Here is a 13,995-nt window from a genome sequence, read left to right on the forward strand (position 1 = left end):
TGTCATCTGCAAACAGTGACAGTTTTACTTCTTTTTCAATTTGTGTTCCTTTTATTTCTTTTTCTTCTCTGATTGCCATGGCTAGGACTTCCAAAACTATGTTGAATGATAGTGGCGAGAGTGGACATCCTTGTCTTGTTCCTGATCTTAAAGGAAATGCTTTCAGTTTTTCACCATTGAGAATGATGTTGGCTGTGGGTTTGTCATATATGGCCTTTATTATGTTCAGGTAGGTTCCCTCTATGCCCACTTTCAGGAGTGTTTTTATCATAAATGGGTGTTGAAGTTTGTCAAAAGCTTTTCTGCATGTATTGAGATGATCATATGGTTTTTATTCTTCAGTTTGTTAATGTGGTGTATCACTTTGATTGATTTGCATATTTTGAAGAATCTTTGCATCCCTGGGATAAATCCCACTTGATCATGGTGTATGATCCTTTTAATGTATTGTTGGATTCTGTGTGCTAGTATTTTGTTGAGGATTTTTGCATCTATATTCATCAGTGATATTGATCTGTAATTTTCTTTTTTTGTAGTATCTTTGTCTGGTTTTGGTATCAGGGTGGTGGTGACCTCATAGAATGAGTTTGGGAGTGTTCCTACCTCTGCAATTGTTTGGAAGAGTTTGAGAAGGATATGTTTTAGCTCTTTTCTAAATGTTTGATAGAATTCACCTGTGAAGCCGTCTGGTCCTGGACTTTTGTTTGTTGGAAGATTTTTAATCACATTTTCAATTTCATTACTTGTGATTGGTCTGTTCATATTTTCTATTTCTTCCTGGTTCAGTCTTGGAAGGTTATACGTTTCTACAAATTTGTCCGTTTCTTCCAGGTCGTCCATTTTATTGGCACAGAGTTGCTTGTAGTAGTCTCTTAGGATGCTTTGTATTTCTGTGGTGTCTGTTGTTACTTCTTTTTCATTTCTAATTTTTTTGATTGTAGTCCTCTCCCTCTTTTTCTTGATGAGTCTGGCTAAAGGTTTACCAATTTTGTTTATCTTCTCAAAGAATCAGCTTTTAGTTTTATTGATCTTTGCAATTGTTTTCTTTGTTTCTGTTTCATTTATTTCTGCTCTGATCTTTACGATTTCTTTCCTTCTACTAACTTTGGGTTTTGTTTGTTCTTCTTTCTCTAGTTGCTTTAGGTGTAAGGTTAGATTCTTTATTTGAGATTTTTCTTGTTTCTTGAGGTAGGATTGTATTGCTATAAACTTCCCTCTTAGGACTGCTTTTGTTGCACCCCATAGGTTTTGGATCGTTGTGTTTTTGTTGTGATTTGTCTCTGGGTATTTTTTGATTTGCTCTTGGATTTATTCAGTGATCTCTTGGTTATTTAGTAATGTATTGTTTAACCTCCATGTGTTTGTGTTTTTTACGTTTTTTCCCCCTGTAATTGATTTCCAATCTTATAGTGTTATGGCCGGAAAAGACGCTTGATATGATTTCAGTTTTCTTAAATTTACCGAGGCTTGATTTGTGATCCAAGATGTGATCTATCCTGGAAAATGTTCCGTGTGCACTTGAGAAGAAAATGTAATCTGCTGTTTTTGGATGGAATGTCCAACAAATATCAATTAAGTCTATCTGGTCTATTGTGTCAGTTAAAGCTTATGTTTCCTTTAAAATTTTCTATCTGCATGATCTGTCTGTTGGTGTAAGTGAGGTGGTAAAATCCCCCACTATTATTGTGTTGCTGTCAATTTCCTCTTTTATAGCTGTTAGCATTTGCTTTATGCATTGAGGTGCTCCTATTTTGGGTCCATATATATTTATAATTGTTATATCTTCTTCTTGGATTGATCCCTTGATCATTATGTAGTGTCCTTCCTTCTATCTCGTAATATTCTTTATTTTAAAGTCTATTTTATCTGATATGAGTATTGCTGCTCCAGCTTTCTTTTGATTTCCATTTGCATGGAATATCTTTTTCCATCCCCTCACTCTCGGTCTGTATGTGTCCCTAGGTCTGAAGTGGGTCTCTTGTAGACAGCATATATATGGGTCTTGTTTTTGTATCCACTCAGCTAGCCTGTGTCTTTTGGTTGGAGCATTTAATCCATTCACATTTAAGGTAATTATCAATATGTATGTTCCTATGACCATTTTCTTAATTGTTTTGGGTTTGTTTTTGTAGGTCCTTTTCTTCTCTTGTGGTTCCCACTTAGAGAAGTTCCTTTAGCATTTGTTTTAGGGTTGGTTTCGTGGTGCTGAATTCTGTTAGCTTTTGCTTGTCTCTAAAGCTTTTGATTTCTCCGTCAAATCTGAATGAGATCCTTGCTGGGTAGTGTAATCTTGGTTGTAGGTTCTTCCCTTTCATCACTTTGAATACATTGTGCCACTCCCTTCTGGCTTGTAGAGTTTCTGCTGAGAAATCAGCTGTTAACCTTATGGGAGTTCCCTTGTATGTTGCCATTTTTCCCTTGTTGCTTTTAATAATTTTCTTTGTCTTTAATTTTTGTCAGTTTGATTACTCTGTGTCTTGGTTTGTTTCTCCTTGGGTTTATCCTGCCTGGGACTTTCTGCACTTCCTGGACTTGGGTGGCTGTTTCCTTTCCCGTGTTAGGAAAGTTTTCGACTATAATCTCTTCATATATTTTCTTGGGTCCTTTCTCTCTCTCTTCTCCTTCTGGGACCCCTATAAGGGGAATGTTGGTGCATTTAATATTGTCCCAGAGGTCTCCTAGGCTGTCTTCATTTCTTTTCATTCTTTTTTCTTTATTCTCTTCTGTGGCAGTGATTTCCACCATTCTGTCTTCCAGGTCACTTATCTGTTCTTCTACCCCGGTTATTCTGCTATTGATTCCTTCTAGTGTATTTTTCATTTGAGTTATTGTATTGTTCATCTCTGTTTGTTTGTTCTTTAATTCTTCTATATCTTTGTTAAACATTTTTTGCATCTCCTCCATTCTATTTCTGAGGTCCTGGATCATCTTCACTATCATTATTCTGAATTCTTTTTCTGGAAGGTTGCCTATCTCCACTTCATTTAGTTGTTTTTCTGGGGTTTTATCTTGTTCTGGTACATAGTCCTTTGGCTTTTCATTTGTCTGCCTTTCTGTGAATGTCATTTTCGTTCCACAGGCTACAGGACTATAGTCTGGAGAAAAAGGCTATCTAAGAGCCTTGTGAAAGCTTCCTGATGGGAGGGACTGGTGGTGGGTAGAGCTGGGTGTTGCTCTGGTAGGCAGAGCTCAGTAAAACTTTAATCTTCTGTCTGATGATGGATGGGGCTGAGTTCCCTTGCTGTTGGTTGTTTGGCCTGAGGTGACCCAGCACTGGAGCCTACAGGCTCTTTGGAGGGGCTAATGGCGGACTCAGGGAGGGCTCTCGCCAAAGAGTACTTCCCAGAACTTCTGCTGCCAGTGTCCTTGTCCCCGTGGTGAGCGACAGCCACCCCCTGCCTCTGCAGGAGACCCTCCAACACTAGTAGGTAGGTCTGGTTCAGTCTCCTATGGGGTCACTGCTCCTTCCCCTGGGTCCTGATGTGCACACTACTTTGTGTTTGCCCTCCAAGAGTGGAGTCTCTGTTTCCCCCAGTCCTGTCAAAGTCCTGCAGTCAAATTCCTCTAGCCTTCAAAGTCTGATTCTCTGGGAATTCCTCCTCCCATTGCTGGACCCCCAGGTTGGGAAGCCTGACGTGGGACTCAGAACCTTTAGTCCAGTGGGTGAACTTCTGTCGTATAATTGTTCTCCAGTTTGTGAGTCACCCACCCAGCGGTTATGGGATTTGATTTTATGGGGATTGCGCCCCTCCTACCATCTCATTGTGGCTTCTCCTTTTTCTTTGGATGTGGGGTATCTTTTTTGGTGCATTCCAGTTTCTTCCTGTCGATGATTGTTCACCAGTTAGTTGTGATTCTGGTGCTCTCACAAGAGGGAGTGAGCACATGTCCTTCTACTCTGCCATCTTCTGCCTGTTCACCGAAACTCATTTTTTTTTTTATTAACTCTTTTCAGTCCTTGAGTTTTCTTCATATGCTTCAGGTTAAAATTTTTTTCAACATATTTGATCAGTGGTTGTGTTTAGCCTGTTTTCTAAAACAACTGTAAATGATAACTCCTCCATTTTGGTTGTTTTAAATTCACTTTGTTCTAAAAAAAAATCTGGAGTTGTTTTCTTTCTTCTGTCACTGTGTCTCTCAGGGAGGCTTCTGCCAACTAACCTCAGATCAGGGTGTGCGCCAGTTAGTAGTATAAACCATGAGTCCCTGCACCGGGATACACTCGGTAACTGTTTGAGGGCTCATCGCGAGTAAGGCATTGTGCTAGTTGCTGAATTGAATATAAAGATGCATCAGAACAGCATCCCTCCAGGAACTTACAGTCTCATAATGCAAGTATGTAAATTAGTCTGCATTCACTCAGCACCAAATATATCTTTTATTGTGGCACTTGCTACTTGTGTTCATGGTTCTTAGCAATTATTTATGGCACAAAATAGATGAAGAGCCAAGAATGGTACACTGTGTTAGAGAGGTTTAAGACAGTTCCTTTACAATACTGCATTCTTGTTTTCCCTCTCTTTTTCCTTTTACTGTTGATAGAGCTAAAACAAACTTAAGTCACCACAAGTGAATGTTAAAACATGTGCTGTTACTTGCGATCAGCATTATATATCATCTTCTATCATGTTATGAGTTAATGATGCCACATTCACTTTGTGATCTTCTCCCCTCTTTGTTCTTCAGCTACACCAGCCTTTAACACATCATGCCCCATCCCGCCTTAGCACCTCTGGACATATAATACATTTTGTTGGGAATGTTCACCCTCCTTGTTTGTTCCTACTTATCCTTCGGAGCTCAGTTCTGTTGTCACTTTTCAAAGAAGGCTTTCCTGGCCTCCCAGACTAGGTAGAGTCTCCCTGTTAAGACACTCATGGTACCCTTTATTTCTCCTTCATAGGACTTGTTCCTTTTGTAAGTAAGCAACTGAGTAATTGATTATTTGTTTGACTTCCCTGGTAGAAAATATATTCATAAGGGCAACGATGCCATGTCTCTGTTCACAGCTGTATCCCCAACTTCTGGCAGAAATTGCTGTATATATACTTGATGAACCAGTGAAAAAATCAGATTTAAGTGTGTAAGTAGATGCTGTTGTAGAATGGTTCCAAAGAATCATATATCAATAGATTTCATTTCTGACAAACCCAGTCTGGTAGTTCTCATTAGCAGAGCAGCGTTTATTCATTTATCAATCAAATACCTCTTTCGTATCTGGGCTAGGTGGTGAGAATCTGAAAGTGAATTCACTGTTCCCTCAGGAGGCTCACAGTCTAGTGTTAGATACAGACGAGTACATAGTGAGGGTGCAGCTGACAGACGTCTGCTTTGCAGGACTGCTTTATACCTTAATGAGGGAGCCAGAGGGGGGTGACTGAATAGCCTAGAAGTGGGAGTTAGGGAACGTTTCACAGAGCCAAGTCTCGAAGGATGAGTAGGAGTTCCCTGAGTGGAGAGAGCAAACCACTGGTAGAGGCGGGAGATGCAAGAGCATGGTGCGCCTGAAGCATCTAAAGGACTCTGGAGGGAGTTCCCTGGCGGCCCAGTGGTTAGGACTCTTTGCTTTCACTGCTGAGGACGCGGTCCAGTCTCTCTTCGGGAAACTAAGATCCTGCAAGCTGTGCAGTGCAGCCAAAAAAACTAAAAATAAACAAGATAAAGGGCTCTGGAATTCAAGCAGTGACATCGGGAAGGCACCACACCCAAGTGTTCTCACTCCTTCCTGACTCTAACCTCATCCCTGACCAACCCTCCTGCTGTGCTCTGTGCTGCGGCCACCCCGCGGCCTGCTTCTTGGACGCTCTCCACTGATTCCTGCCTTCGAGCTTCGTGCCTGCTGCTCCCCCTGCCTGGAGCTCTGTTACCCAAGATCTTCCCTTTCTCATCATTTGGAGCTCACCTCAAAGATCACTTCTTCTAAGGGACCTTCCCTGATCATTTTATTTACCTGTGACTTTACCATTTTATTTTCTTCCTATCACTCATCACTAAAATTTTTCATATCTAAAATCACTTCATATCTATATTTTTTATTTACTTGTTTACACATGTTAAAAATTACATCTCTCCCATAGAAGTAAGAAGTTCCATGAGTGTTGGGACTTTCGTCTGCCCTGTCCTCACGGGGTCCTTCACACCGAGAACAGTACCTGGCACATAGTAGGCACTCAAGGCTTTGATTGCGATGAACCTGGAGAGGAAGGTAGGGACCCAGACCAGAGAAGGCCATTGGTTGTGGTAAAGAGTTTACCCATTATAAGCAGTGGGAAACTCAAAAGCTGTTAAGCAGGAGAGCAGTGTGACCAAATTTATATTTTAGAAAGAGTATTCTTAAAGCAGCATGGACAGTGGGTTTGAGGGGAGTGAGGCAGAAACTGGAAGTCTCTTTGAAAGCTGTTGCTTATTCAGGTCTCTAATCTCATATCAAAAAGACACCTCAGGACTTCCTTGGTGGCGCAGTAGTTAAGAATCCGCCTGCCAATGCAGGGGACACAGGTTTGAGCCCGGGTCCAGGAAGATCCCACATGCCGCGGAGCAACCAAACCTGTGCACCACAACTACTGAGCCTGTGCTCTAGAGCCTGTGAGCCACAACTACTGAAACTACTGAGCCTGCGTGCTGCAACTACTGAAGCCCGTGAGCCTAGAGCCCGTGCTCCGCAACAAGAGAAGCCACCGCAATGAGGAGCCTGCGCACCACAACGAAGAAAGCCCGTGCACAGCAACGAAGACCCAACATAGCCAAAAATAAATAAATAAATAAATAAATAAATGTATTTTTTAAAAAAAAGGCACCTCAGGGACTTCCCTGGTGGTCCAGTGGTCCAGACTCTGCACTTACAGTGCAAGGGGCACAGGTTCAATCCCTGGTTGGGGAAACTAAGATCCCGCATGCCACGTGGCCAAAAAATAAATAAATAAAAATAATAATAATAAGATAAAATACTTAAAAAAATAAATGCTGTTAAAAAAAAAAGCAAACCTCATCCCCAGTTACTCTATTCCTTTACCATGCCAGTGTTTTCATAACATTGTCATTGTATGAAATAACATTTTTTATTAACTCGTTTGTTTCTCACCCCCCATTAGAATGTAAGCTCCAGGGGCTTTAAGGGCTGTCTCTGAGGACTTAAGGTGAACCTCCCGCCTCCTCCCTCCCCCACCCCCTGCCAAGTTTTTGGCTGAAGCCCCTGAAGGATACCGTTGGCCTCAGGTGTGACACACTGGAGGCAGAGGAGCAGCAGGTTTGGTTAGACGTGGTGCCTTTGAGATGGTGTGGGCAGTCCTGGGAGGTCTGAGGCAGGCTGCTGTCGACATGTGAGGGGATGGACTTCAGTGAGAGGCTGGTCCTAGAGATGAGGATTGGGGGGCTCTGTGAGTGTGGGTCAAACTGCTCTCAATAGAGAGCAGCTGGTTGAAAAGAGAAGGGGACCACGGATGCAGCCCCCAGCAAATACTAGCATGTACCTGGCCGTCAAAGGAAGAAAAATCTGCAGAGCAAACCAGGAAGATATGCTTAGAAAGGCAGGAGGAGGAACAGTACAGTGATACCATGGAAACTTAGGAAAGTGACAGTTCTAGGAGGGAGGAAGTGAGTGTCTGGAGCCAATATTGCAGAAAGGTCAAGTCAGATGGAAAAGGATCCTGTAAATCTGGGAACTAGAAATACATTGGTGGGAATTCCTTGGCGATCCAGTGGACTTGGCGCTTTCACTGCTGAGGGTGAGGGTTCAATCCCTGGTCGGGGAACTAAGATCCTGCAAGCCACTCGGCCAAAAAAAAAAAAAAAAGAAAAAAAAGAAAACAATACTAAATAAATAAATAACGACATTGATGAACGTAGTGAATGTAATTTTCATGAATGATTGGGAATCTAAATTGCATTTGAATTGTATGTAGTTGAGATAGTAGAAAGTGATATGGAAACTCTGAGAGGGCTTAGTTGGGTGGGGAGGTATCGTGGGTCAAAGATGGGGAGATTTAAGCAAGTTTAGAGAAGACAGTTGCAGGAATGTTTGCGAGATGAAGTGACAGGAGAGACAGGAAGGCATGGATAAAGAGAGTACAGGTGGAGGTGCCAGTCTTAGACTTGGAGAGGGCGAGCTTCTCCTCTGACCCAAGAGTGAGGTGCACCATCGCTGTAGGTGTAGCTGGGGGAGTAGGGAGTTGAGGAAAGTCATTCCCTGTGTCCTTACTTCCCTTGAGAAATAGGAGGCAAGTGGTGGCCTAGGGCTTGAGAAATCTAGTGAAAAGTTAGACGTGCCATTGGTGGGGAATGGAGAGGAAACTAATTAGGGACAAGAGAGAGACTTTCGTCATTTTAAGTGACTTTGAGAGGGCAGACAAGCTTGTATCTCATAGGTATGGTACCAATTCACAAGGCTATGGGACTTTCCTCCAACTCCTCTCAATGGTTCTGACATTGAAAGTGAACCCAAAAGCAAGTTAGATTAATCCCAGATTAGGTATTGAAAAGGTACATAGTTAACTTGTAAGTCAAGGGATAGAGAGTGACATCACCGAAATAGTGGAGTGGGAAGCTATAGGGGTTGGTCCCTCCACCAAAGCAACTGTTGAATTGGAGAGATTGGAATAAGCTCTTTCAGAACTCCGGAACCTGATCCGACCTTATAACAGCTAGGGGACTGCTGGATAAAGGTAGAGGCTGCTATCCTTGGGTAAGAGAGGACATGTGCAAACCAGCCACCAGCCTCCATTCTTCAGCCCTATCGCACATGGGAAAGCAGCCCACATTCCAGGAATGAGGGCTGAGAACTTTGTCCTACCAAAATGTGGGCCTATGTACTTTGGTAGATTTTGCAATGCCCTGCAGAATTGGCACAGATGCTTACCTAGGTTCTGGCCGTCTCAGCTGCAGTTGCTTCCTTTGGCAGCGTCTATTGGAAGATTTAAAGGGCCAGTATCTTTTGGGGGTTTGCGAGGCCACACATTTTAGAAAATGTTTGTCAAATCACTAGCCGATCACAGAGAAAACGTAACAGATGTTTCAGAAACTTCAGCGACCACACACCAACAAGGAATACATACTTTGCCAAAGTGGTTTGGAAAAGTCACAAACTGACAGCTCCAGCCCTCAGCCAGGAAGAAATGGCAATCCCTGAGGAGTGGGAAAACCAGATTTCTAGAGTTATTACACTTATTTTCAAAGGAATAAAACTTTAAAAAATCTCACTTACCTGAGTTAAGTAATTAGTCAACTTAAGGAATGTTTGAATTTATCTGTTAAAAACTGAAATTATACATTAAGGTATAATATTACACATTATAAAAACTGTATAAAACCATACGGTTCAGGATTCATGCCTTTCCTTAAAACCTTTTCAACTCCCTTAATTACTCTGTCTTTCCTGTAAACAGCACCTCTCAGTATTCAGCCTCACAAGTTATTACAGCAAGGTGCATTTTTATACCTTAATCTAACAAAAAGAAAAACCAATGTGTGTGAGATTATGGCAGATTTGTTTCACTCATGCATTACTCTCATATTCTATAATATATTCATGTTTGCTTTCATCTAAAGTTAATGTCTCCAAATACTTATTAAGGAAAACTGTTGTTCCAAACACTGCCCATGCACCATCTGGAAGGGGCAGCCTAGCTGAGAAGGCATTTAACTGTGGGCATTAAAAGTGTTAAAACAATCAATATGCAATATTGATTATAAGAGCAAATATTGCAGGTTTCATCACATTTGAGGAGCTGGAAAATTGTCTTACTCTTTGACTTAGTAATCTCACATTTAGGAGCAAAGGAGATTTGGGGGAAATAACTCAACAGCAGTGCCTCAAAACGTAACCTTTGGAAATAGGATCATTGCAGATGTAATTATTTAACTTAGGATGAGATCATAATGCAGGATGAGGTGGACTCCTCATCAAATATGACTGGTTTCCTCATATGAAGACTGCCATGTGAAGACAGACACAGGGAGAACAAACACCATGTGAAGAAGGAAAGATTGCTGCAAACTACCAGATCCTCCCAGGCAAGGGAGGATCCCCTTACAGGTTTCAGAGGGAGGATGGCCCTGCTAACACCATGAGTTTGGACTTCTAGCCTCCAGAACCGTGCGACAATACATTGCTATTGTTTTAGTCACCCAATTTGTGACCTTTGTTATGGCAATCCAAGGAAACTAATACGGTGGTCACTTGGTTTTAAACCAGGGAGGCATGACCAGACAATAGGGAAAGAACAGTCTCTTCAACAAATAATGCTGAGAAAACTGGACATCCACTTGCAAAAGGAAGAAGTTGGACTCTTACCATATACCACATACAAAAATTAACTAAAAAAAATGGATCAAACACTAACTTTAAAACAGAAAACTATAAAACTCTTAGAAGAAAACAGAGGAAATCTTCATTACTGTGGATTTAGCAATGACTTTTTTTTTAAATTTATTAATTTATTTTATTTTTGGCTGCGTCAGGTCTTCATTGCTGCCCCGTGGGCTTTCTCTAGTTGCGGCGAGTGGGGGCTACTCTTCGTTGCAGTGTATGGGCTTCTCATTGCCGTGGCTTCTCATTGCAGAGCACGGGCTCGAGGAGCACAGGCTTCAGTAGTTGTGGCTCATGGGCTCAAAGAGCGCAGGCTCAGTAGTTGCGGCTTGCGGGCTCCAGAGCACAGGCTCAATAGTTGTGGCTCATGGGCCCAGCTGCTCAGTGGCATGTGGCATCCTCCCAGACCAGGGCTCGAACCTGCGTCTCCCACATTGGCAGACAGATTCCCAACCACTGCACCACCAGGGAAGCCCCAGCAATGGCTTCTTACATGACATCAAAAGTACAGCTAACAGGGTCTTCCCTGGCAGTCCAGTGGTTGGGATTTTGCACTTCCAAACAAGGGGGTGCGGGTTCAATCCCTGGTCGGGGAACTAAGATTCCGCATGCCACACGGCCAAAATAAGATTAAAAAAAAAAAAGAAAAAGTGCAGCTAACAAATGAAAAAAATAGGTAAGTTGAATTTTATCAAAATTAAAAACTTTTGTGCATCAAAGAATACTATCAAGATATTTTCATCTATTTACAATGAGTAATTTTTCTTTAATTTTCTTAACTATTGGAACTGTCCAAAGTAGAAACTGAGAAGAGCCCTAAATTTAATACAGAATAATAAGAAATAAAGTCATGCTGAAATTATTTTGACATAACGTATAATTTGCATTTTAAAAATGTCTGAGGGCTTCCCTGGTGGCGCAGTGGTAGAGAATCAACACAGGTTCGAGCCCCAGTTCGGGAAGATCCCACATGCTGCGGAGCAGCTAAGCCCGTGCGCCACAACTGCTGAGCCTGCGCTCTGGAGCCCGCAAGCCACAACTACTGAGCCCACGTGCGTGGAGCCCGTGCTCCACAACAAGAGAAGCCACCGCAGTGAGAAGCCTGTGCACCGCAACAAAGAGTAGACCCCACTTGTTGCAACTAGAGAAAGCCCGCTCACAGCAACGAAGACCCAACGCAGCCAAAAATAATTAAGTAAAAATAAATAAATAAATTTATTAAAAAATAACAATAGGAGAATCACTTCTCTGATTTGTAGTAACAATGATCATGATCGTTTGGATCACTAAAGGAAAAAGATGTACCATGTTCATGATGTATGTGAATGCTGTGATCCCATTAATAAAGGTGAAAAACAGAAAGAAAAAAAAAGGACACTTTAAAGTAAGTGAAAACTCATAAAATGGGAGAAAACATTTGCAAATTATATATTTGATAAAGAATTAATATCCAGAGAATATAAATAACTCTGACAGCTCAGCAACAAAGCCTAAACCTAATTCATAAATGGACAAAGGGTTTAAATAATATTCAAATGGTCAAATAGCACATGAAAAGATGCTCAATATCATTAGTCATTGGGGAAATGCAAATCAAAACCACAATGACATACCACTTCACATCTCCCAGGATGGCTATAAGTTTTAAAATGTAAACTAATAAGTGTTGGTGAGGATATGGAAAAATTGGAACTCTTACATACTGGTTGCTGGAATGTCAAATGGTGCAGCCGCTGTGGAAAACGCTTTGGCAGTTCCTCAGAAACTAAACATAGGGGACTTCCCTGGTGGCACAGTGGTTGAGAGTCCGCCTGCCAATGCAGGGGACACGGGTTTGAACCCTGGTCCGGGAAGATCCTACATGCCACGGAGCAACTAAGCCCGTGCACCACAACTGCTGAGCCCACGTGCTGCAACTACTGAAGCCCATGAGCCTAGAGCCCGTGCTCCGCGACAAGAGAAGCCACTGCAATGAGAAGCCCTCGCACCACGGCAAAGAGTAGCCCCTGCTCTCCACAACTAGAGAAAGCCCACGTGCAGCAATGAAGACCCAACGCAGCGAAAAATAAGTAAATAAAAAAGAAACTAAACACAGAATTATCATATGACCCAGCAATTCTAATCCTAGGTATATACCCAAAGGAATTGAAAACAGAGACTCAGATATTTGTACAGCAGTGTTTATAGCAGCATTATTTACAATAGGAAGAGGGTGGAAACAGCCCAAGTGTTTGGAAATAGTGCTGATGGTTACACAACATTAATGCCACTGTACTGTGCACTTACAAATGGTAGAAACGGTAAATTTTATGTTATATTTTACCACAATTTAAAAAAGAGAGAGTCGAGGGATAGAGAGTGTGTGAAGGCAAGTTATTTAAAGTGATAGACCATGTAAGTAAGCCTAGTAGGAAAGTAAGCCTAGGAGGGGTTGGTAAGAAGGAAGGGGAATGTTTGAGGGATTAAAGGATGCAGTAAGTCTGAAGGGAAGGTACTTAGGGAGTAAGATTGAGAGAACTGAAATAATAGCAAGAAGTATTGACTGATATATTAGAATGTTAGGATTTCTTTTTGGTTTTTTTTTTTTGGTTAATTTGCCTTATTTATTTATTTTTTAGCAAATTGGGATTGCAATATATGTAGAGTTTTTATCCTGATTTTTTTTCCCTTTAATATTATACTGTGGGCATTTCCCTGCCATTAACCTGTTGTTTTGTGTGTTTTGGGTGTATAGCAAAGTGATAGAATTTTGTGGTAGAATGTTTCCAGGTGATAGAATTGAGGATGTGACCATGGGTGAGGATTGCTTTAAAAGAGTGGGAAATGACAGTCTTGGGAATTGAACGTGGTCACAGTCACATAGGAGGAGGCCTGGAGGGAGCACAGAAGGCCAGCCTGGGCTGGATGTTGAAGCTGAGTGGATGGCAGTGGTTGGTTTGTAGGAGCCTCAAAGGAAAAAGGGTTTATTTCTACTCTGTTTCTTAGTGCTGTGCTTTTATTGTAGTATTGACCCAGAGTTTGTTGAATTTCTTTTTTTTTGGACTAATTTTGGGAAGCCTGGGTAGGTTGCCAGTCAGGGGCTGAACCAGTGCTAAAGTTGAGAGGTATAAAACAGGCTCAGGGGTTTCCCTGGTGGTGCAGTGGTTAAAAATCGGCCTGCCAATGCAGGGGACACAGCTTTGAGCCCTGGTCCGGGAAGATCCCACATGCCACGGAGCAACTAAGCCCGTGTGCCACAACTACTGAGCCTGGGCTCTAGACCCCACGAACCACAACTACTGAGCCCGCATGCCACAACTACTGAAGCCCATGCACCTAGAGCCCGTGCTCTGCAAAAAGAGAAGCCATCACAATGAGAAGCCCGTGCACTGCAATGAAGAATAGCCCCCACTTGCTGCAACTAGAGAAAGCCCATGTACAGCAACAAAGACCCAACGCAGCCAAAAATTCATAAACTTATAAAGAAAAAAAAACAGGCTCAGGCTACATTTTAGCTGTTCTGTAGGTACAGAAGTTTTTATCTGATTGTGTATATTAAGATAAGTACAATGAAAAGAGAAAGTATTGGCTTCTTTATCTTGCTTTTAAAATTGTATAAACAAGTCTTTGAAGGCTTTTCATCAGTTTTGTTTTTGGAAGTGTATACATTGTAATGCTTCAAAAAGAATATTTTTGGGATAGAATCTGATCTA

The 13,995-nt window shown here is 41.9% G+C and overlaps 1 protein-coding gene across 2 annotated transcripts in view; it reads left to right on the plus strand.

Moving 5' to 3' along the window:
* Positions 1-13,995, plus strand: part of GK5 (glycerol kinase 5) — an 85,694-nt gene that overhangs the window by 24,940 nt on the left and 46,759 nt on the right. The window lies entirely within an intron of this gene.

The sequence above is a fragment of the Mesoplodon bidens genome (assembly GCF_964165515.1).
Source record: "Mesoplodon bidens genome assembly, chromosome: 5".
In the NCBI taxonomy this organism is placed as follows: Eukaryota; Metazoa; Chordata; class Mammalia; order Artiodactyla; family Ziphiidae; genus Mesoplodon; species Mesoplodon bidens.